The sequence below is a fragment of the Nilaparvata lugens genome, chromosome 7 (assembly GCF_014356525.2).
Source record: "Nilaparvata lugens isolate BPH chromosome 7, ASM1435652v1, whole genome shotgun sequence".
In the NCBI taxonomy this organism is placed as follows: Eukaryota; Metazoa; Arthropoda; class Insecta; order Hemiptera; family Delphacidae; genus Nilaparvata; species Nilaparvata lugens.
The window spans coordinates 35,868,134-35,893,373 of record NC_052510.1 but is presented as its reverse complement, the minus strand read 5'-3'; the positions used below and the strand labels follow the sequence as shown (position 1 = coordinate 35,893,373).

Here is a 25,240-nt window from a genome sequence, read left to right as displayed (position 1 = left end):
TACACTTGGATTGAGGGGGGCATGCGCCATTGCCCTTGGGGGGGCTGGGCACCCCTGCATCCACCATTATAAATTATAGAGAGTTTGTGAAAATAAAAATATTTATTGATTACCAAAACAATACTATTATTATATTAATGATAATAATTAATTATCAAAACAATACTCTTATCATATTAATAATAATAATATCATCAAAAATATTTATCAATTATTATAACAATATTATTGAGGTTGAGTGGAATCAGGTAGAAAGCAATAATATAACAGATGTTCTTTTTTGAATTTCTATCATATTATTTTGTTACCGTATTTCCAATGATTACAACATATGTTAGAATATCACATGTCAATGAATAAATTATCTCATTTCCATATGGCACTCACCTTACCATGTTCATAACCTTACATAATAGGATCCTTTTTCATCCTTTGAAACCCTTAGAGGCGAAATATCTCAAAATCCGTTCTTAGTGCGCGTCTAGCATGTTTGAAGAATATTTGGGCAAAGTTTCAAGTCTGTAGGACAATTAGTTTGAGCTGTAGTGTGATTTTACATAAATAATTTCGAAAAATGCCCTCTCCTGGACCCCCCGGTGCTCCTGATCGAAATTTTTCTGCCTAGATCTAATTTTTTTTCGTAGCTGAACAAAAAAGTTCCTCATGACTTCGCTGTGCAATGAGCGGTTAAAAAGTACAAAATTTTGGGGGGGCCCCAGCTCCCTCAGGGGGGCAAATTTCTGAAAATCCTTTCTTAGTGGATGTTTTCAGGCTACCATAAACAATCGTGCAAAATTTCAACTTTTTATGCTCAGTAGTTTGGGCTGTGGTGTGATTTCAGTCTGTCGGGGCTTAGCCTTTTATAAGTATAGAGATGAATAGTCTCGTCAAATAAAATCATATGGAAGTCGATTATATTGGTAACAAGATCTTGTTAATAACAAGGAATTTTCTGTTAAAAACATGGGTTATCAACTTTTATTCAAATAAATTTTTGACGATTCAGTCAAGTTAATAACTTTTTGTTAATAACTCGTGTTATTAACTCCGGTGTAAACACAGCTTAAGAGAAATGCCAAACCGTCGACTTGAATCTTAGACCTCACTTCGCTCGGTCAAAAATTGTCAATAGAACAAAAATTTTTCGAGCAATAAGTTTTTGAAGTTGCTTATTGTTACTTGTGAAGGCAAACCTACTGCCTTTCCAACTGTTCAATTATTAACTCAAAGTACAGTACTTGAATGCGTTTGAGAGCTCTAAAATATATTTCCTTCTCGTAAAATGTGAATATTACAAACATTACAATGTGAGTGTATTTTCTCGAATCTTGAATGAGAATGATATAAAGTCTGAGATTGATTGATTGCCATCATCAAGGACATCCTAAGGACTCTAGGTCCTCTATACTATGACACAAACACGAGATAACTATGTGATAACTATAGGCTAAGCTTCCTCCCAGGAGTCATTTTACCAATCATCACCTCTCTGTCCGACTAGAATACTGTAACTTCTTCTACTGTAACTTCTCAGTAACAAGACTCTCTCTCTCTCTCTCTTTCTCACTCTCTACCTAAAACTGAACAGAAAAACTCTTTTAGCTAACCGAAAAATAGTTTTATTTATCAGGGCCTCTCATCCGGTTTAATATTGATTGCACGAATATCCAATAATTTCCACCAATGTCAATGTTGATTAATTTTTATATCATGTAGGCGTGAACCAGGCCTTTAGTTGAATAACTGAAAGAACTCTAAAAGAACTCTCTTTTCTGAATATTGTACTGTAATATTGTGCCCAAGTCATTCCAACTCTCAGAGTTTCTATCTATCTCCATGCCGCTACCATGTTGATTTATTTTTATTTTTTATTTAAACAAAAATAAATCTCCTAATTTCAAAGGGACCAATTTTTTCAAGAAAAACAGGTGGTCATTTTGAAGAATTGACGATAAAAAATTTTTATCATTTTTCAGCTTGAAGATCGAACCAGTGGTTCCATCAGAATCATATTTACAAGTTTTATCTCTATGATTTTTTATGCGCTCCTACCCTCCACCCTATCCACACGTCACTCAGGCACCTTCCACCCCTACACACAAGTCACTCACCCACCACCCCACCCAAGAGTCAGCCTTTATTCTTAGTGCTCAGGCTAGTCACAACTTTTCTTAGTTCTTCAGCTTGTTCACTTGTTGTCATATTGACAGTGATCGTGGCTAGTCCTAGGACATAGTATTTCCAGACGCACTTCCTTTACAGGGTGATTCATAATTATGGTAAAATAATTTGATACGTGATAGTAGAGGTAAAAATAAGAAAAAAGTTCACATAAACATATTTTAGTTCCTCAGTTCCTCTGGTGAAATACACCGATGCTGAATTGTTTGGGCACTAGTTTTTGAAAAACTTATGCTCGATTCATATGAAAAAATATCTGAAAAATTGAATAAAACTAGTCTGGAAGCTGTAGTGTGAGTAGTTTTTGAGAAAAAAGTTGAAATATGCAAAAAATCTAAGTAGAAAAACACAGACTTCTACGTTTGATGCCCAATAACTTTCTTTAATGACCAGTAAACAAATAATTTTTCGCAAAAAAATTGTAGAGAATTTAATTCTGAAAAGAATGATGTAAGCTGTGTGAACTAAATTTAAATAAAAGTTGAATAAAATGTATTCTTTTGTAGTACATTACACCACAAAAATTTGCTGTTCTATGAGGAGAGACCTAATAACTCATAGGTTGTAGCTGATTGCTAATAAAACATGGATTTTAATAACAGCTGTTCCAAAACAGCTGATTTATTTTGTTTCAAATAAGAAAATATTTTAAAGAAATTATCAGCTGAAAATTATTTTCAGAAACATGTTAGCTCAGTGTTGAACAAAAAAACAAACTGTAAGTTAGGCCTACTGTAACCGCGCTGTGTTTTTTGTTTAATCTATTAACCAGTTATTTGTAACCATTTCACTTCGCTTTTGTGTTAAGTGTTAACTTTTTTAAAAATGGCAGGTAATTTTAGACATTTCATACTCCGAATTAGCTGACATGCATTTAATGTATGGAATGGGACACTACTGTAATAGTACTGAAGCAGGACGTTTGTATCAAGAGAACTTTCCCAACCGAGTATGTCCAAGTTCAAGGTTTTTTGCCACTATTCATCAACGTCTGTCTGAAACAGATTCTTTGATATCCAAAGAGCACATTTATGCAGGCAGACCCCGATTTACTATGACTGTTGAGTTAGAAGAACAAGTTCTTAATGAAATTTATGAACATCCAGGGAAGAGCACGAGAGAATTGTCAGTGCAGTTTAATGTCAATCAATCTATTATTTGGAGGATACTAGAAGAGCAGCGATTACATCCATACCACCCCCAGAAAGTTCATACTCTATTGCCACGAAACTGTATTCCCCGTGCTGGTACTTGCCGATGGTTTTGAGTAAAACTTTTTTACCCAATCTTTTTAACAACCGTTTTATTTACCGACGAGGCACACTTTACAAGAACAGCTATCGTTAACGTCCACAACCAACATATTTGGGCAGCTAAGAATCCTCATGCCATCAATCCTAATCTTCCACAACATCAGTTTTCAGTAAACATTTGGGCAGGAATCATAGATCATCTACTTCTGTTCGAGCTTCCTCCCAGGCTTAATGGCATAATCTACTAGTCTTTCGGTATGAGTTTAATGTCATTTAGGTATGCTACTTTCATATAAAAAAAAACTTTTCATAAAAAACCGAATATTTTATTTGCAATCAGCTGCAACTTATGAGCTATTAGTTTTCTCCTCATAAAACAGCAAATTTTTGTGGTGTAATGTACTATATAAGAATACATTTTATTCAAGTTTTATTCAAATTTAGTTCACAGTTTCTTTTCAGAATTAAATTCTCTACAATTTTTATTGCGAAAAAATATTTGTTTACTGGTCATTAAAGAAAGTTATTGGGCATCAAACGTAAGAAGTCTGTGTTTTTCTACTTAGATTTTTTGCATATTTAAACTTTTCTCTCAAAAACTACTCACACTACAGCTTCCAGACTAGTTTTATTCAATTTTTCAGATATTTTTCCATATGAATCCAGCATAAGTTTTTCAAAAACTAGTGCCCAAACAATTCAGCATCGGTGTATTTCACCAGAGGAACTGAATTCCGGGCGAAATCTTTCACTCTGTATAGCTCGCTAATGAAGCGTTTATGGATATTATGTTTATAAGAACTTTTTTTCTTATTTTTACCTCTACTATCACGTATCAAATTATTTTACCATAATTATGAATCATCCTGTATAATTTAGATTCCCGTATTATATAATAATTATGTTTCTCTGGCATTTTCGGTCGGTAAAATGGATTCAAGACATACGGTAAAGGGAAAGAAGAAGTTGGTTCTTTCAGACAGGAGAATGAAAAGGTGGCTACCACCGGAATTTCATGCTAACAGACGTAGAAGGTTAGTTGATTTTATTTCATATGATTAGATAAATTAAAATGTCACGTACTTTAGGCCTACTATAATATGATCAAATCATGCTTTGAATAATTAATATTGTTATTATGTAAATATAATTATATTCTCAGTTCGTATTATCTCAAGCGAGGTATTTCGGTATGTATGTTTTTATGTTTGTTAATATGAATGACTTCAACGTTATTGACAACGCTATTCGCATAATAATTATTCAAAATATGTTGCCTGAATGGATAGGTACAGAGAGTAACCGGGTGATAGATCAGCTGTGTAATCAATTAGCTTACCGTATCTCGCGAGAAATCTAGAAATTTCAATTGACTCGATCAAAATAATCTGGTTTGTTGACATGAGATGGTATATCATAATATTGAAGTTAATCATTATCTTACAGTTCTAAGTGATAAGTGAGTGTTATTTTGTTATTCAATTTGGTTTGTAAACAATCTAAATTAGAGCGTTTATGTTTTCAAATATTTGAACTGAAAATTTGACCTGAATTCAAGTGTATGGAACCTACTTTTTGGAATATTTATAGTGTATAAATCAAAATTTGGGGAAGAAACAGTTTTGGGCTACGCCTGTTAGTCCTTCCCCAATCATTTTAAAGAATTGAGTTCTCTTTATCAATAAATAAATAAATAACGAGCGAAGCTCGGTGCCCCAATATTTTGTTGATCAATATTGCAAGATAATACATCTCATGGGATAAACTGATTGATTGCAATAGTTCAACAGCTGAACATAATTCTGTCTCACTCCTACACAGGCACTCCCATCTTCAGTTATCGACAGACGGCGAAATTATCAGCTGTTTTACCAAGGATGAATAACTATTATCCTAGTTTGTCTACGTTTAATCATGGAGAAATAATAGCGTAAATCATGCTATCGTTTCTCTATGGTTTAATTCATTGAATTTACATTTGAAAGTGACAGTATTTTTCGAAAAATGTTGAGCAAGCCTAAATAACAAGATTCAATAAGGTACTGGCTGATTCATTGAAAAATTAGTAGCCCCACATTATACCATAGGATGATAAATAGTTTCATACGTTACGTTTACCTAACAATGTGTGGAATTTTCAAAGTTGGACTGTTTCTTGATTTTTCAGGTGCAAGGACAACTATAATTATGTAGCTGAGAAAAAAATCTGTTATTTTGTAGTATGGACAAAGAAAGACATCCATATTGAAAAAATCGAGAGGGATGACAGGTTTTGGACCGAGAAGATGGAAAAAATGTTAATTTATTTCTACCATCACGCCTTGTTGCCAGAGATACTGGATCCTCGAACTTGCCGCAGTATGGCAATCAGGGAGCCATCAATCCCATTTTCTCATTTTTAAATAAAGTCTTATTGAAAATTATCACATCTATTGGTTTTTTGTTTGTCCTTCTTAGTTCTTATAAAATAAACAGTTGTAATAACATTAAAAATTGAGAACATGGATTAAAAACGTTGACCACACACCTTATAGACAAAGGTATATGAAAAAACTTATTATAGTTGAAATTAAAATTGAATCAAGATAATAATATTTTTTAAACTTTGCTGTATGAGAGATATTGTGGAATTTCTCCATATCAAGGTGAAATGAAAGCGATGTTGTCAGTTCCACATAATTTCTTTGAACGAATAAACTAAACCAATATGGCTCAAATAAATCATGTGGAGCTGACAATATCGCTCTTATTTCACTATTCTATTGAAATTATATACAAAAAATCCGGTGTGGCGCACTCACACAACTTTCCTTGCCGTTACGAGAATTTATTACCTGACGCTAGTGTTCCCGCGCATCTGAAGTCTACTAATTCAAAGATCTGAGCCAGCTGGTGTCAGGACAATAACGCTGGAGACAAACGATGTCTGCTATCTCTTCATAGTGAATGATTTCATAGAATCAACTGTTGCCAACACTTTGCAATTGAAATAATCACATTTTTATCGAATTTCGAGCTTATTTCCAATTTTAGGTGAAAATGTTACTAGACATTAATTGTAGAGATTTTCATGCTCAATCTTTTCCTGTTTCCTGAAATTTCCTGTTTGAATTGTATCTGAAGCCTGATAATTGGGAATCTAAAATCAAACTAAGCATTGATGGGGCGGAGCTCCCGAAATTATTACAGATATGGCACTTGTGGAAGTTGATAGAGCTCATCAATGACTATTTTAGGTATAAATTTTATCAAAATCGTTGAAGCCGTTTCCGAAAAAATCGCTCTAAACCCTGTTTTTGACGACATTTTCCCCATTTTGTATTGCATTTGATCGAAACTGTTCGTGTCGGATCCTTATAGTGTAAGTACCTTAAGTTCCAAATTTCAAGTCGTTCCGTTAATTTGGACTCATACACACACACAAACACACACACACACACACACACACACACACACACACCACACACACACACACACACACACACACATAAATACAATTACCCAAAAACCACTTTTTTGGACTTGAAACGTATAGAACTTTAGAAATTGGGGTGCCTTAATTTTTTTCGGAAAGCAATACTTTCCTTACCTATGGTAATAGGGCAAGGAAAGTAAAAATATTTGAAAAAGTCAGCAGTATGTACTACTTATCTTATCATAGCCACGAAAAGATGTGCGGTAACAAATCCAAACTAACTGGTCGGTGTGACGTCATTGATGCTCTAAAGTCTATTCTTCCCATCTCTTCAATGTTAAATTGAGGAACTTTGTAAGTGTTTTTCTCAAAAAGTACATAACTCTCAAGTCCCATCGACACTCCCTACGATTTATACAATATTTATCTTAAATTTCTCTTGAAATTCAATACTTTTGGACGGCTGGATCTTTCAGAATGATCGATTTTATAAGAGTCTGCACATCGAATACCTGTTTCTCTCTTATTGAAAATTAACATGCTTTCCTGGCTGTTTTGTAATTCAATTACTCAATGCTAATGAATCTGATAAATCGATCATTGAATAAGGAATTAAAAACGTGAAAATATTAATTAGAGCATAGGCCTAATATTATTTCAAAAATACACTAAAAGTGGATTTTTTCCATCAAATTTCTATTATGATACAAGGTTTTGAACCGCCTTGACGAGCTGAGAAGAATGAGCTGTAGTACGATGAGATCTGATCATTATGTCAAAAGTTATAAGTGTTTAAAGTTTTGATCCTTGACGTATCCTTATGACGTACCCCCCACTGGGAAATACTGAAATTAAATGTTTTTAACGGGTGATTCTCATAGAAAATAACCCGCGTGATGTGATTTCAGCTGAAATATGTATTTTCTTGTTAGGAAGGCCTTGAAAAGGTATTATAATGGAAAATTTGTATTTTGGCTGTGGGACATGATTTTCTTTTTTTGGGTATATTCCCCCTCCCACCACTACTGAAATCGAGAATTCCTGAGGAATCCTGTTCATAATGAACTGTTATTTCATGTGATGTGTGGTTTTTTATCTATACTAGAAAAATATTCATGTTGTATAGGGTAGAAGTGGTAGGTTTGCATTATTTTGAAAACCCCTTAAAAAATACCCCTTTTTTGAAAATTCGTAGCTCCGGAACCAAAAATGGTAGAATCCTTCGCGACGACTCAATTAATTGGAAATTTTATTCTCCTTAACTTTATCGATAATGATTTTTCTTTAGAAACTCAAGGTTCACGAGATAAAATGGGAAAATTGAAAAAAGTCGGAAATTTTGGGGGTGAAGCCGCCCTCTGGCGTGTCAGCAAATTTCAGATTCGAATTCAGCGCCCCAAAATACATATAGAGCCGTCGAGAAAGATTCTTTCGGGGCTGTTTCCTGAAAAACGACCATTTGACTGGACTATAACCAATACCTACTATTATTAGAAAGCTTTTACTAAGTAATAGCGGGTATTGAATCAGGGTAACATTGAAATTATTGTGTAAGAAAAAATGTGTGGTGACATCACCAAACCAGTTGATGGGTGTCGGTGTTTTGCGAGTAATCACACAGACTGTCTGTCGTTTATGTGTCAAAACGTGATTTGGGCTGTCTGTCTTGAATTTTGATTCTGACTTATTTCATAATATATAAAGTATTCATAGAGTTCTATAGATCCACAAACACATGATGAGTAATATTATTATACAAATCGCGGATTTCAAAATTAGTACAATACTCCCTGAGTGAGTTTTACAGCTCGGGAGGTTCACTACAGTCATGTGAAGGGAAGAAAGACATTGGAGGTGTAGGTGGTGATAGACAAAGGATGAGCGGGTGTGAAATGGGTAGGTGGTGACGACTAGTGAGGGTTGAATTTGCGATGACAATGAAAACGGAAAGAAGTCAGGACGAAGGACGATGCTATAGAAGGACAATGTTGACAATGTTGAAAGAGCGCTCACCTTCTTGTTTTGATGTTTCAAAACTACACTCAAGTTCACACTACAGCTATTCATTTGTTTTATTTTTGTCATTGCACAATAATCGTAAAATTGTTGATTCAACCATTACACAAAGAAATATATTTTGTGAATTGCAAACTTTGTCAATCACTCCCACAACAATAACCATGATAATGGTCACTGACTATAGCTCTGAAGAAATAAAGCTCTGAGAATAGTTAGATGGAAAGAAAATGAGAAATGAGATTGATTGATTGATTGATTGAGTACTTTATTTATGTAGATTCTGAGTAGATTTTTGCCCACACCTTTCTCTATCAGAGTTCCCAGTGTCGCTCTGGGCCGGCTAAACTCAGTCGGCGACTGGGGAGGGCCGCGGCAGGGGACGGGAGTCTTGGTGGGGCGTCCGTCAACCACCCTCGTTCGAGTTGGGGGTTGAAACAGGGTTTTGAGTGTTTTGGAGAAATGTTTCCCTCTTTTAGGAAAGAGGGGCCGTGCTTTCGCACTGCCAAACAGGGTTGGTCGCCGAATGAAGGGAATAGGAACTTTGCGGTGTCAGTCGTGAGAAAGGGCTTCGTGTCGGGACTAAGTCTTAGTCCTTGGGCACCGGGTGTCTTCCCGGGTTCCGGGTTGGTCGCGGAGCTCTAGTAAAGGCCTTCCCTAGCCTTACTAGAGGTCCTCTCTCAATTCCGCACCGTATTAGTGCGCTGCGGCGGCTCGCGCTCTGGACTTTCCCAAGTCCTACTTGTCGGGCACCAGCTGTCCTCCTGGGGTCCGGATTGGTCGCGGAGCTCTGGTAAAGGCCTTCCCTAGCCTTTCCAGAGGTCCTCTCGCGATTCCGCACTGAATTAGTGCGCTGCGGCGGCTCGCGATCTGGACTTCCCCAAGTCCTAATTGTCGGGCATCAGCTGTTCTCCTGGGGTCCGGATCGGTCGCGGAGCTCTAGTAAAGGCCTTCCCTAGCCTTACTAGAGGGCCTCTCTCGATTCCGCACTGAATTAGTGCGCTGTGGCGGCTCGCGCTCTGGACTTTCCTAAGTCCTACTTGTTGGGCACCAGCTGTCCTCCTGGGGTCCGGATCGGTTGCGGAGCTATGGTAAAGGCCTTCCCTAGCCTTTTCAGAGGTCCTCTCTCGATTCCGCACTGGATTAGTGCGCTGCGCCGGCTCGCGCTCTAGACTTTCCTAAGTCCTACTTGTCGGGCACCAGCTGTCCTCCTGGGGTCCGGATCGGTCGCGGAGCTCTGGTAAAGGCCTTCCCTTGCCTTTCCAGAGGTCCTCTCTCGATTCCGCACTGGATTAGTGCGCTGCGGCGGCTCGCGCTCTGGACTTTCCTAAGTCCTACTTGTCGGGCACCAGCTGTCCTCCTGGGGTCCGGATCGGTCGCGGAGCTATTGGAAAGGCCTTCCCTAGCCTTTCCAGAGGTCCTCTCTCGATTCCGCACTGGATTAGTGCGCTGCGCCGGCTCGCGCTCTGAACTTTCCTAAGTCCTACTTGTCGGGCACCAGCTGTCCTCCTGGGGTCTGGATCGGTCGCGGAGCTCTGGTAAAGGCCTTCCCTAGCCTTTCCAGAGGTCCTCTCTCGATTCCGCACTGGATTAGTGTGCTGTGGCGGCTCGCGCTCTGGACTTTCCTAAGTCCTACTTGTCGGGCACCAGCTGTCCTCCTGGGGTCCGGATCGGTCGCAGAGCTATGGTAAAGGCCTTCCCCAGCCTTTCCAGAGGTCCTCTCTCGATTCCGCACTGGATTAGTGCGCTGCGCCGGCTCGCGCCCTGGACTTTCCTAAGTCCTACTTGTCGGGCACCAGCTGTCCTCCTGGGGTCCAGATCGGTCGCGGAGCTATGGTAAAGGCCTTCCCTAGCCTTTCCAGAGGTCCTCTCTCGATTCCGCACTGGATTAGTGCGCTGCGCCGGCTCGCGCTCTGGACTTTCCTAAGTCCTACTTGTCGGGCACCAGCTGTCCTCCTGGGGTCCGGATCGGTCGCGGAGTTTATTTTTTTGTTATTTGTTTTTTGTTATTCCATCACTGCATGTACAATAAAATTGTATGGCAATCGTCAATTACATAATAAAATTTTATACATTGTTTAAAGCTATTAGTTCATTTAAATTATAGAAGCATTTTTCTTTCAACCATTCTTTCAGTCTACTTTTCAAATTCACTGAATTGTCCATATGTTTAAGGTGTTGAGGCAGGGAGTTGAGTATCTTCTTACTGATGTGACTAGGATTTTTTTCATAAAACGCCGTCCTGTGTTGTTGTATCCTGTATGAGTTTCTCGATCGGGTGTTGTAGTTGTGGAGGTCGGCACCTCTTGACCACGATGATGCTTGTTTGAGGCCGAAAGCCGCGGATTCGAGAATATACAGAGAAGGCAAAGTGAGTATCCCTGTTGCTCGGAATAATGCTCTGCATGATGTTCTAGGTGGTTTCTTCAGCATTATTCTAAGTACTCTTTTTTGCGCTCTGAACACTCTGATCATTTCTGGTGACGTGCCCCAAAACAGCAACCCATAGGTAAGGAGAGGCTGGAAGTAACCGTAGTACGCCGAAAATACTATTTGCTGGTGCATTGTTTTTGACAGTCTAGAGATTGCAAATGTGGCCTTACTGAGTTTCTTCATTAAGTTGTGAATGTGGTCATTCCATTTCAATCCAGAATCCATTTTTATTCCCAAGAAGTTGCAGACATTTGCCGGTTCGATCTGTTGGAGATCAATTCCAAAATCAAAGATGACTGGTGTGTTGAGATGAGTTATGGAGAAGCTGAGGTAGCATGTCTTCTTGATATTCACCTTAAGAGCATTTGCTTCACACCAATTGTGGAGTTCAATTGCGGGAGTTCCCGCAAAGGCCTTCCCTGGCCTTAGTTGAGGTCCTCTTTCGATCCCGCACTGAATTAGTGCGCTGCGGCGGCTCGTTCACCGGATTCGAGCATGTTCGAATTCTTGTATGATGTTATTGTTATTTGTTTAATAAATTAGACTTTTATGTACTTTATAAAATATTAACTTATTACTCTAATATTGTTAAGCTGTATTATTTTTTCTCATAATTTGTAAATATTGTGAATTGGATTGAATAAAATTTGAATTTGAATTTTTGAATTTGAATTTGAATTCGACTCCTCTCGCAGCCGCGGAGTCTAAGTCCTCGAGCACCGGGTCCTCTCCTGGGGTCCGGATCGGTCGCGGAGTCGCGGGAAAGGTTTTTCCACACCTTTCTTGAGGTCCTCTTGCGCCTCGATGTTCCACTGGTGGTCTACCAATGGGGAGTCAGGTTTCGACCAAAACCTGACGTGTCGCCGTTGGTCGAAACTGGTAGCCCGTCGTCTAAACGGGTTAAATGTCGATCAGCACTCGCCCAAACGGATGTTGAGCAATAGAGTTCACCGTGTTTGAGGCTAATCGTCTTTAGCCTCAAACACAACTCCGGGTCGCTGAAGAATTCGGAGTTCACTTTAGTACAAGACGTACTGTGATGTTGCTAGCTGCACGCTGCTTCCTTCTCACCTCACTCGACCGCTCGCCCTGGCTCTCCGAACTCGACTGCTTCCTGCTAGCCTTTCTCGAGCCTCCCTCAGTGACCAAGAGGGAGGGGAGAGAGGATGCGCAGCACCGCTGAGCGGTTGGCCAGCGGCTGGCTTGCACGTTGACCCCTTTGATTCTATCAAAGATAACCGAGCGTCAAATAAATGAGCCCTAAACTCAATTCCTTTCTCTAGTTACGATATACATCGTGACAAGATTACAGTATATACTGGCCTATACACTTATATAAAATAGCTTACAATACAGCAACATGATAGATGAATTTACATAATATAGACTAAGAAAATAATTATTGAACTGTATATGATACGAAAAAAGCAATTTGTAATAACTAAAGATAATATTGTTATGCATCTACATAAATTGGTGGAGCTTTGGACATATCAATGTCGAAAGAATATTCAAAATATCCTTTCCACTAACTCTCTACCAGAGAGAGAGAGAGAGAGAGAATATGAGAGAGAACGAGTAAAAAGGCTCACAATCAATGCATTAGGCTTAGGCAGTGAACTGACGTGTGCTACTGTTCTGACTGCGTGAACAATACAATTGAACAATGCATTGGAACTAAAAACGTGCTTTTGACAGAACCGTTCAACCGATTTGTTTGAAATTAAATTTTAAATTCTTGAAAAAAATTTGCCTTTAAAATGACTACCTGCATTAGTTAAATTTCTACTTATTATAAAAGTTATCAATTGTAAAAACTTATTCAGATGGAAAAAATATATTAAGTGAATTGCAAACTTTGTCAATCACTTACTCCCACAACGATAACCACGATATGGTCACTGACTACAGCCCTAAAGAAAGAAAGCTCTAGAACTAGTGAGATAGAAGAAGAGATAGAAGAGTGAGGAGGCGCTCAATCAGTGCATTGGGCTTAGGCAGTGAACTGACCGTGTGCTACTGTTCTGACTGCGTGAACAATACAATCCAATTGAACAATTCATTGGAATTAAAAATGCGCTCCCGGCAGAACCGTTCAACCGATTTGTTTGAAATTATTTTTAAAATTCTTGAAAAAAATTGCCTTTCAAATGACTACCTGAATTACTTAGTTTTTTTTCTTTATATAAAAATTATCAATAATTAATTGTAGAGACTTATTCAAATTGGAAAAAAAATTAACATATGGTAGCGAGTTTCAAAACTTTAAGCTGATTGCAAAACATTCTTGGACTTCCATATTGGACTAAAAATAAGTAAGTAATCACAAGAAGTAATTTGACCCCAACACTGCTGCTATCTATAGGGCTAGAATCACAATTTTTTCTATGCTGTTTCGCCTTAAAGTCCTGGACTCAAAATAAGTCCAGAACTCAATAGACCCAGGAGTTTAGAGCATAAACCCGTGACTCAGAAAGTTGATTTAAACACGAGAGCTTATTTCAGTCCTGGACTCTGTAAGTCCAGAACTTATATATCCGAGCTCGGAAACCGGCCCTTAATTTACCGAGGATGGTTAGCCAATTCTATTCTTCAAGATTCCAGTCCAGTAGGTCAAGTTTTCAGTTGGTCAAGTTTTTAATCAGACCGTTGCGGAGCACGGAAATATCATCATAGTTGATACTAATAACATCAACGAATTTTTTATCGCAGGAGAAATTTTGTTTTATAATATTGGTTGTTTACAATATTGTAAATTACAAACTGTTGCTACTTGAGAATAGTCTCATCAGGCTCAATGAGTGATGGTGAAGAGCTTCATCGATTTATACGCAGATTCTACAATTCTCATGAGAACTGCATGCTCATTGTGATCTAGGAACTGATGGATTGAATTTCATTACAATTTGGAAAATGGACGTTTCAGTGAGAATTGGTCAAAGAATAGAAAGGAACTGATGAAGGAGTCTAGAAGTTCAATAAGTGTAGAGATGAATGGGTGCAAGATGGGTGCAAGATGGGAGTAAGATGAAAGAGTGTTCTAATAAAAATGAATGAAGAATAGTCAGGGGAACTGGATAAGGCTTGAAACAGAACTATTATAGAGTGGGTGGAGGATTCAAGTGAAGAGTAGGGGGAAAAGAGAAAAATGTGAAAGAGAATTATTATGCAATGACTAGAGAGAGAGAGAGAGTGAGTGAGAGAGAGAGAGAGCGAGTGAGGGGAGTGCATCAAGGTGGGGAGGAAAGATACAGCGGCAAATGATTTATCAGGAGAGTGATAGCGCGACCTAGGGCATACTAATACTGGCAGCAACCGCCAATACTCATTTAGTTCTACTCCAGCGTCCAAACAGATACATTGCTAAAACAAATTTACAGGCTTTCCGCCGAGTACTCAATGACTGTAAAGGCAACATGTTCAGTTTTTCTCAATAGATAATACAATCTATAGACCAATATCAATATCAATATTCGATTTAGAATTTGAATATTTCTCTATTGTCTAGACATTATATTGTTTTCTTTAAAAAAAAAATCAGTCAACATATTTTGTATTGCTTAAAAAACATAACTCACCTCGATCTAAAAATGTGACGCGGGCTCTAAATCATATGACTGGTCATCATTTGTGTACCATAAAAATTCTTCTGCTTTAAGTGGCGAAAACATTATAAATTGTTATATGAGTTTTGGAAAGCTTTTGTTTACAAAATTGGTAGTGTCAATAGGAAATTCTCATCAACCCACAATATTGAAGATCTTCAAATCGTGGACTCTTTTATCGTGAAAATTAACAGGTGAGTGAGTTCAGTGTCATAATCTAGTTGAAAAAGTATCAATAATTTAGTTGAAGTATTCACAATGGTAGCCTATGTCACTATGTCGAGGTACCTACTATGATAGGTTAGGGTATCTTGTGTTTTATCATACCTTCATATGCATGCAGCCGCAGCTACCTATATGGTTTATTCATAGTAGATTCATGTATTTAAAGTCGTTTACTATGGTTTTCTGGAGAGATATGATCAAAAATGTATTGATAATAGGTCGTCTTTTATACTTTGTACATGCATTTTGGCAGCTCCTCATGTTTGAATATTATACTGCGTATACTGTATAGTAGTGTAGTTCAAAGATCTGATTTCGCAAAACCCGTGAATATTTGCTGTGATAATGATATATTTGTGGGCTCTAGACCATCACCGTTCATTATGCCTACGTTAATCTTCCAGGTTTAGAGGTTTTCTATTGATTAGATTTTTGTGAATTGGTATTGCTTTCAAAATATCCTTCTATTGATAATTTCTAAAGTTAAAAGTTATCATCGTCAACAATAAACTCTCTATTAATCTTTGAAAACCGGTTGAAAGTTTAATCTCATCGACTAAAAATAATACTAGTAGTTCGGAGAACAGTAGAACTTGCTATACACACTAACATCACTAATCTCGCACGCCCCCCTAATCACACACAAACACACATACAAATTGGATTTAGACTATGATGATATATGCAATAGGATCGGTGGAGGACGCTATTGAATAGAAGTTCTTTACACTATTGAGCTAGGATGCACAGTAATAAAGAGATAAAAAATCTGAAACTTGAAATTTGGTACTTGGAGAAAAATTGTGGAATTCTAAATTTTTAACATGTGATATATGAAATAAGACCACCTTGGAGCGCTGAGAAGAATGAGCCCAATTTAAACCTGATCTGATAAAGTATTGAAAAGTTAGGTTGATTTTTAGGGTAAAATTTCCGAATATGGGAATAAAATTGGGGTAAAACTAGGGTAAAATTGCCATATTGAATCGGGGATGAATTTAGAATTTTTCAATATATAATATGTTTCTGCGCCTTGCTTGAAAGCACTTGTATAGGTACCAAATTTTATCCAAATCGGTCCATAACTACGTCTGTAACTGCGATACAAAGAAATAGACAAACGCCGATAGACTAGAAACATATAGAGTTCGTTTCGCTCATTCACTAATCATTCTAGTATTAAAGACTATACCCAATATTCATGGAAACAACTTTAGTCAAACGACTAACTATCTATTGAAATGGAATAAAACAATCTTATAAAACTTATAAGTTTTCTCTGCTATTGATTATTTCTCTTCAGGAAAATTTACCTATCTGTCTAAGGGAAAGTAAACCTTCCCTATTCTTACTTCTTACTTGACTTTACCGTACGGTTCAAAAAAAAAGATCAACCTATAAGATTGGATACAGGATTTATGAATGAGATAATATAACACGTTTCATCTGATTCCAAGTCGATTCGTTTTTTATTGATTAAGTTGTAATTAATCAATTATTCATCCCGTAAATGAACAAATAAATCATTTAGCACCTAAGTTTATTTCTCAATTGGGCCAACTTTGGAGTTGTGTAAACAAAAAGGAATAACTCTTATGATATGAATTAAATTCAGTAAAGCCTGGGAACCAACGCTCTTCAGTCTCATGACTTGACGTGGTGTGGTGTGAAAATTCAAATTAAGAAATCACCAACAACAATCATCGTCTTCTGTCGGCTGTTAGGCCTGTGTTGTGAGTGACAGCTTCCTCCTTCATTAATAATTCTCACTTTTTCAACTCTGCATTCTGATTTCATTCAAAATAAAGCAAAGCTTGCCAATCCTAATATACTTTGTTATATTTCATTTTGAGTCTTCCAATTCATTTGAACACACGAAGCAAATACAAACTTATTACTTCTTTGATAACGGAATGCTATTCATATTTTGATAATACGAAGCTTATTTCAACAAAAAATCATAGCTGAGACTGATTTTAAGTCATTTTTTCATTATTTTATCTTTAAAGCAGCTTAATTTCATGTTAAGCAGCTTCCGTCATCTGAAAACGTTGAAGTCTCAACCTTATTCAAGGATCATTCATGAATATGTTTTTTCTTAATCATAGAGAACTCTGAAATGGATAAGGAACAATGAATAAAGATACTGTATTAATTTCTACCGCAATAAAAGTCTTACTATAACACACAAATTTTCAAAAAATGAATACAACCTTGCACTCAATTTAATTTCTGCTCTTGGCTGAAGAAGAATACTATTTGTTGTTATGGAAGTGTTCACACATTAGCTGAATGAATATTCTAGGCTTTAGTGATCAATATTGAATGTCAATCTCCATGTCAATATTGATTGTTCCGTAGCTAAATGAAATAATTTCATCAATGCTGAGATTGTCAGAATTAGTTTTAAAGAAGGTCAAGTGAAAGAGCGCTCCGAAATTCCGCACGATTCAAGGATAAGTAGTCTATGTAAATTGTATGATTTTTACATTCACTAGTGTATTCACCAATCTACACTAATGTCACCTCTCCAAGTAATCCATCCAACAAAGTAGGCTATGTTGGATTTTAATCACAAAAATTCCTCTTGCCTTATTCAAATATATGTTTATGAAGACCATTCATTATTAGTACATGAACTATTCTTCTATTTATCTTATTCGCAAAATAATAATTTGTCATTACAAAACATCAACTAGAAAAGCAACTGAGCAGAGCCAGGAAAAGTCTATGAGCAAATCTGCGTACTCAGTATCGATGAGAAAGATACGAACCTCATCTCTATTCAATTCAAATTATACCGTACTTTCCCTAAATTTTCGGTTTATATGTCGCTGACCCCCAGGGGTCCGCGGACAACCAGTTGGCAACCACTGGACTAGAGTAATCAAATAAACACTATCCAATACATTTTAACTTTCTCTCACTTCTGCTGAAATACTGAAACTTATTACATCACCATAGAATAAGTATCTACTTAGTGTAAAGTAGGTGATTTCCCAACAGCTCTACTCATTTTTCTCATTTCAAGAAGTTTATTCTAGAGTTGAGAATAGTGTTTTTTGGACCTAGTTGGTGAACTCATAATCATCAACTAATCTATATCTTTATTACGTGAAATTGTGAATGGTTGAGTGTTATTGCTATCTAATTTGAGCAATAAGAGACAGCATGGGAAACATAAAAATTGTGGAATTGTAGAAATTGAACTATTAAATTTTATTAGAATAACATGAAATTTTATCTCCTTAACTATGATTGACTTTTTTATCTTACAAAAGAACCTCAACAAAGCTGTGAAAATTGTGTCAACCTTGATCTATATGGACGAATGACAATTTGTAATATTCTTTGAGTAATGAATTCTTAATTATATTAATTCAAGTTGCACAAGTTTTCAAATTTGGATTGAATTCTCTATTGCATAAAACCAAATGAGCCCAGTAACTACCATAATTGACTTTATCGCAATCACAGAAAATCATACTGTTCGCTTGCATTTTTAAGGAGTTGCATCTATTGGAACTGATTTTTTTCTAATAAGTTAGAGTTCTAATAAGTTTTTCCAATAAGGCATCCAAATGTCATCTAATGTAATAATGTTATTCGAATTAAATTAATTATAACTAAATTGCTGTGAGGATGTTACAATTTACGAGATCAAGTTTTGTTTTTGTTAACAATCAAGACTAGTGAGGCAACAGGAAATTAATACATTTCATCACCTCGTAATTTACCCACTTATTGTGATTGGGTGTGATAATTTCCATACCAATCATTAATTGGATTGAGTCACATTCAAATGAGATTTCACGCTCACTGTGGAAGGAAACATTTTCTTGAGTAGTAATAGTACGTAGTTATCTTGATTTGTCTAAATACATCTCTGAATTTCAAAGGGTTTTCTACCTCTATATATTGTATGCTATGAACAGTGATGCAAATTGGAATCTATTATTTTATAATTACTCCAGTCTTTACTTAAAATCCTCAATCGTTCATAATCGTCTTATACTCAGTTGAATTATTTTATTTTATTTTCAACACCATGAACTTTCTCTAGAGTCAGTAACCTTCTTCATTATTTTATTCTCAAAATTTAAATCTCACTTTTTACGCAAAGAGTCATCCACATTAAAAATTGTTGTACACAATAGTGTAGTTTTCCTGACTAACAATTCTAAATTGAGAGTATTAGGCTAGAAGCACACGAGCCAGCACGGTACGACAGGACAGGAAGCTCTCCTATTGGCTGATTCACAACACGCCAACCACTTCAGTCAATCGGAGAGATTCCTGTCCTGTCGTGCCGTGCTAAAGGCGTTTCTAGACAAAGGTTGTATCATCTCAATGGGAATATCGAATGAAAACACACCTCTCTATTTCCTCCAAATATACTCTAAGAATGAATATTTGTTATCTTGAAAGCACACCTCTGTATTTGCTCGAAATATACTCTAAGAATGAATATTTGCTATCTTGACAGTTTGAAGTGATGTTATGTTAACAGACTTTAAACAAAAATATACTCAACTACAAGTAAACTATATACTCAAATTGACCCAATTTTTGCATTTTTCTACATTTCAAATCAAATTTAATTCTCTCCAATACTTCAAGTCTCATTCCCATTTTCATGACATTTTTGATTGGAACCGAAGGAGACCAATTTAGTAATAGTTTAGCTCATAGGAAATATTTATCGCGGTAAGAATAAAAATGGATGGTGACAGGAGACAACCCTTTTATATCATGTCTAAGAAGGTTTGCCAATTGAAATACCAGAAAACAATTTATGAAATAGGTCTTATCATTATTCCTTAGTTCATCACGGAATAAGAAAATACGTTTTTCATTATTCCGTGAGTTTATTTAACCATATTTAGATTAGCTACAGAGTCGTCCACATGGGAGGGCTTTAGACGCAGACTACGTTCTTGGAATTTTTCGGGTGGAGGGGAGGTCTCATCAGTGTTTAAATTGACTACTAACAACATCATTTTTCGGGTTTCCAATTTATGGGGGGTGGAAGCTGCTTTTTTCTGAATATAGGAGGGGGTGCGTCAATGGGCTTGGGGTGTCGCCTCTGCTCAGCCAGATCTGTTTAACCAAAGTAGATTGTGAGAGATTGATTCCCATGTATTGAGAAAGTTTCCTTAAAATAGAATAGTAGAACAAAATTTGCCTGATTCTAAATTAAATTCACAGTTCTATAATTCAATAACAATGTTTTGGTTTTGGAGGTTTCCTCTATCACTGTAGATGATCACTTTATGATTATCACTTCCCTCTATGATAAACCAGGTACACATTGGAAACTCAATCAATATTCAAGCTTATTCGACAATGAAATAATGCAAATGAGGAGATTATTCAATAAATAAAATCCAAGATTGACAGTTAGCTATGCAAATTTGCGAATCCGATGCGGACACACCTCGCATTGGATCGCATTGACAGTTTACCAGTTAATACGCCAACGTTATGGACCTTCACCTTGGATTCAGATGTGACCTATAAATACTGCGCTCGACAATACGCGGTAGTAAATTACCTATCAGCTCGCCGTAAAAGGCGGCTACATCGATGAACAGATTTACGGACAGCTCATTATTTTCGCTACAATAGAGCCAACAGAGCTTGGGGAAAAGAGTCCTCTTAAACATTCTAAATATAATTTCAATAGAAAGGACAAAAAAATCAGAGATTAAGAGAGGTCAAGATTGAGCTTCGAATACATGACTATGAATTCTAAATCACGATTTGAAATTTGAAAGAAACTGATAAGGGCACATTGCTCACATAAAGTGCGCACTTCAAACAAAACAAGTGCAGACTTAAAAAACGTAAACAAATCTTTCAACGGAATTCTGGTCGCATGTCTAGATACGAAGATATACATATAGATAGATATACGAGAAAGATACAGTACAGTATCAATATAGAAAGAAATATAGCTTACCTAAAGAAGATACTTAAGAAAAAATATAGAATTGTTTTGGTAATTCTTGTTTTTCTATTGAAAATTCTTGTAATTGCCCGAGTTACTTAGGAGTAACAAAGGAGCTAACGATTTTCCACTACAAGTGAAAGTATCTTGGGCAAGTAGGTCTAGTGAGATACAATTATATGATGCAATAAGGAGTCTATGACCTAATGAGGAGTCTGGATTATCTTGTGGCTTTTCACAATATTCTCATATCCTTCAAATTATGTTTCCTACATCATTATTATATTACAAGAATGTAATTGCATGTAATCTATTCAGAATATTCCATGAATTTGTCCTAATAAACTCAAGCAAGTAATTAGGCTACTCACTGCAGAAAGTGCACTTCACAATGTACATGCTTCATCAGTTACTCTACTTTTGTATCCACTAGACAAAATTTTTGTTAGATTAGAAAATCTGACATCCTACAATAGGTGTTTTTGGAAAATAGTAATCTTGTATGAAGTAGTTTTTCGAAGCTATTTATCTACTCAATCAAATAATTCATCAGGAGAGATCAACAGATTCAGCCCATAAGCTGTTAATCTCCCAAATATGTTCCTATAATTTTCTATTCCTACATTATTGAACAGTGACAATATATGATTCTCTTTATGTTTTTTATCATATAGAAATGGAACTCTCTGCTTAACTGAATCAATATGGTAATACTCGGAAAGGAATTCTCATAACAGCTCTATGTGGAATTCGGGTTTTTTCAAATAGGCTAACCAATAGGTGCATTGTTCGAATAAAAAAAAAATAACTCCAACTACAACACAGTCCACGTTCACTATAAATAAGACTAGCATTTGTCTATTTGATAAATAAAATGTGTGAGAATGAATTCGTTCTAGTTATCTCTCTCATAACAGAATAGTTCCTGAACCCGGAAACCTTCATTGAACAAATCTAATTTATTCATTCAATAAGAGTGAACTAAATTGAAATTCAAAATAATATCAATGGTACTTAATATGGTTGTATTGTAAGGGAAAAATGATTCAGAAAAAACAGTTATCATCAGACGAAACATTGACAGTGCAAATTAGTTTTCTGATAAGGCTTAAACAGAGTGATCGACCAGTCTGCGTTCGGCCTTCACCAGTGTATTCCATCCCATTACACTAAATTAATAACACTTGCCGCTCGTCGATATCGATGCATAACATAATTTATTATTGTCGTTAAACTCTGAGGCAACATAAATCATGTACGTTATTGTAGCAGAAATGTTATGTAAAAGTTACTAGACTAACTTCCTAGTCTTCTTCCGTTATCCTTGTAAATTTCATTCCGGTTTCCATAGATCGTGAAATATTCGTCTGAAATTATTTAATAGGTATGATTCAATAATATATAGATATAATATGAAGCCTTATGTCATCATTTCGCAGCTCCAGTCCACTGACCTAGAGGCGAGAACAAGACAGCCTTGCACTTAGCAACCTGTTTCTTTTCAGGCTAGCTTTTTTCTTCACAGATTTGCCCTTGCACAGTTTATTGACATTTAATTGTATGCCGTGAAATGCATTTGAGTTGAGTTTTTATTGTTAAGTTGGTATTTTATCTTTGTTTGAAGCGTTATTCTTGTCAATTTCTCTTCCGGATGTAACTTACATTCAATTTTTGTTGGAGTGGTAAAATATTGTCAGTTTGTATCAGTTACCAGTTTACTTCCTACTTGTTCATCAATGTGGAGAATTATACTTCAATGTGAGAAAATTCCTTGTTTTTTGTGTTTTATTAGTTCATAATGATAATTTGCATGAAGTATAATGCATTCAAGAAAACTTTCTTGAGTGGTATCCAGTTTAACTTATGTAATATTGATTACAGAAATTACTATGGATTGAGAGTATTGACAAAAATGAATATAGGAAAGTGATTAGCCTCACGGATAGAATGGCTCTAATCATTCAGATTAAGTGAAGTGACGAGAGTTTTTTTATCCTTGTGGACCAGCCTAGGCAAGACTCTCAGTCTTGAGCTTGGAACTCATTTTCAGTTGATCGGAAACTACCTAAAACCCATCTATAATATTATCAATCCTCTCATCATTTACACAAAGCATTAAGTGAGTATCATATTCATTATTGAAAAAAACAATGAAGCCAAGAAGGAATGTCTATCATTACTGATGAATGATGCTACTTCCTATTTTCAAACCTTTTTCTCATACAATATGAATTAGTTGTACATGGTCAACCCAGTCAGTCGATCTCTATTTATAGATATTGACATTTAATTATTGTATACCGTGAGTGAAAATAATGCATTAGAGAGAAGAGGAATAATTGCAAATGAAAATTGTGAATGGATTGTGAATTGATTTATTTTCTTATTCACATCACAATCATTTGTAACGGAATCTTATTTTTCAGAAGAAATTTGTCTTCCCAGTCCTTGAGAAGGATTGTACACAAAGCTCCTATAAATTTTCTCCGATTTTGCTTGATATATTGTATTCATATTGAGAGTTGATTTCTTCTATGACATCATGGTCTAAATCTTAAATCCAAATCAACCTCTATTGCTTTTCTTCCTACTCATAACACAGTCTTTCAAAACATTTTTAGTCCAAAAGCTATTCATATAAAATGTCAAGATTGATATAGCAGAAATCCAGTAGGGGGATTTCATGGTTAGCATCTCCCGGAACAGAAATAAATACACGAATAGGGAACTGAAGTGCTCGTACTTGAATTGGAAACATTCACGATTAACCGATATTTTAATCAAGCTCGATTGTAACTTAGAGAATCGTGAACTGCAAATCTTCTGCTATAACTGATCGTTTTCGCATAACGACTTGAAAATTATCGTTGGAGCAAATACAAGCAAACCAAGTCTCCGAATATTAATGAACATTTTCCATTCGCTATTCATACAACACTATATTTACTACTAGCATTCAAGAGTCTCATAAGTTTGAATTAATTCTTTTGTTCGACTCTCCCAATTTGAAGCAATTTCTATATCTGGTGAATAATTCACCAGATTATAATGGATGGATGTTAGCGGTTAGTATCATTATTCATCATTCCAAGTAAACAAAACTTCAATAATTATTATTGAAAAGTTTATTGAAGCTAATTTGTAGGCTCAATCAAACATTGTTTGTGAATTGGTTATATAATCCACTGTCTAGGACTTGTTTTGTGGTACGCGTGGTTTTATTCACATGTTATAACAGTTTTATTTTGTGGGAGAGCATAATTTACGGCGTTGAATACACTCTATGAATAAGGCGTTGAATACACTATGAATACGGCATGGATTACATTTTTCACGCCATATTCAACTACGTAGATGTTATTACGGACTGTATAAATAACCAAGTGGATAACATCAGAGACAAGAGTTTAGTATTCCGTATCTCTTTGATGAAATGTAGCCAACCACTTTTGCTCTTATTCCCTTTTCAGCACTATTCCACCATAGCCAATATCCATAAATCATTAAGTCTGAAAAATTAAAAACAAAGGTCGTTCAATCTATTTGAATGAGAAGCTCTATTTCTTTTTCTTAGATGAGTAATATTATTGAGGGGAGTTTTTTAAGGGCAGGACAGTCCACTGAGAGTGTTTGTTCCTATTCTGACGTTATTGGATAATTAGGCCGATCTTGGAAAGTTACAGGACAGGAAAGTCGAAGTGAAACATGCGATCTGACTAGAGATTGGAAGTTTACTACAGAACAAAGGAATATTCTAGTCAATCAAACAGCAGTAGGCCTAACATCACCGTCAATCGTTTGCACACCATGTTTTCGCAAGTTGATTTTGTCAGTGACGATCGACCGCATGCAACATCCTACGCGAAAAATGCGCCACTGTTATGACATTCTTCCCAATTAAATTCAGGAAATTACGTATCACTTTCTGAGCAATGTATGCTCGACATCGTGATCATAAAGACAAATTACAGAAGTGATTATTATTATGGAACTGCTCACGCATCATCATTCAATGGTGCCAGTGAACTCTTTAATGAGAGAACTTTTGGCATAGGCATAGGCCTATGGGCCTATTAGGCTACCACAATTATAATTCTACAATAGAAATTGCGACACCCTGTCATGAAAGTAACATTGATTTCTGTTATAACATGGATATTAG

The 25,240-nt window shown here is 36.2% G+C and overlaps 1 protein-coding gene across 3 annotated transcripts in view; it reads left to right on the top strand.

Moving 5' to 3' along the window:
• Positions 1-25,240, top strand: part of LOC111050196 (organic cation transporter protein) — a 293,656-nt gene that overhangs the window by 167,235 nt on the left and 101,181 nt on the right. Inside the window, exon 1 of one of the 3 annotated variants that reach the window (XM_022336473.2) lies at positions 14,596-15,097. The exons of the other annotated variants lie outside the window; for them this stretch is intronic. The gene's annotated coding sequence lies outside the window, so the exon portion shown is untranslated. Of the gene's footprint in view, positions 1-14,595; positions 15,098-25,240 lie in introns of those variants that run through there. 3 annotated transcript variants of the gene reach the window in all.